Raw genomic sequence first — 1,038 nt, forward strand, 5'->3', positions numbered from 1 at the left:
CCTCCTGACAGTGTTGCACCTAGAATTCTACTCCTCCTTCTTCAGTAAGCTCCTGTTGTTTGTTAAAAAACTGTGTTTCTTGAAATGTAATTTACAGAGCACTTACTGTTTGTTTAAGTGTACTGGATAGTGGACGGGAATAAATAACAGATATGACCATCCAGCCATTTAGTCTCATTGGGAGAGTTTGACTGTGGGCCAAGCAGAACCACTAGACTAGACACCCAAAACTAAATGACATCTATAACACTTAGAAATCATTGTTACTTAGGACTCACCCCAAGGAGCCCTGGGGCACTGTCAGGTAAATGGTTCAAACCTACCAGCTGCTTCTTGGGAGAAAGATGAGACTATTTCCCCTTGTAAAGATGTACAGCTTCAGAGGGACCCTGTATAGGTTTGCTATGAGTCAGAAATGACTCGGTGCTAGTGGGTGTAGGGCCCACCCCTATGTTACAATTCTATCTATAGGAAAGGGTTCTGGGGACCCTCAACCCAACTAATCCTTTTTTTTTTTCCCCCTCATTAACTTTGTTTTAAAGTTTCTCAAAATTTTTGGTCAAGTTGTTTCCCATTAAAAAAGTACTGATTTTAAAATTAATAACGTAAAACTGCCATATACAAAAGAAACGTATGGCCCACAAACATTCCTTTCCTTCTGAAAGTTTTATGATGCATTATTAAGATCACCCAGTCTTTTACTATTAAACTTAAATGGCAAATTGAGACAAACAGTTCTGAGACCGTTCTTCCACCACTGGTTAAGACAGGTGTGATGGGTAATATTCATTTAGCCTTCTGAGATTTCTGGGCAGATGTGGTGACCTTGCTAACTCCAGCAGTCTTTTTGCCCATGGCTTTTAAAAAAAAATCATTTTATTGGGGGCTCATACAATTCATACATATATCCATTGTGTCAAGCACATTTGTACATTTGTTGCCATCATCATTCTCAAAACATTTGCCTTCCACTTGAGCCCTGAATATCGGCTCCTCATTTTTCCCCCTCCCTCTCTACTCCCCTCCCTCATGCACCCT

The 1,038-nt window shown here is 40.3% G+C and overlaps 1 pseudogene; it reads right to left on the minus strand.

Annotated features, from left to right (window-relative positions):
• Positions 1 to 786: 786 nt before the first annotated feature.
• Positions 787 to 1,038, minus strand: part of LOC101643078 — a 9,371-nt pseudogene continuing 9,119 nt past the window's right edge.

This window comes from Echinops telfairi, unplaced genomic scaffold (genome assembly GCF_000313985.2).
Source record: "Echinops telfairi isolate 266 unplaced genomic scaffold, ASM31398v2 ScPeMD7_2291;HRSCAF=2852, whole genome shotgun sequence".
Classification (NCBI taxonomy): Eukaryota; Metazoa; Chordata; class Mammalia; order Afrosoricida; family Tenrecidae; genus Echinops; species Echinops telfairi.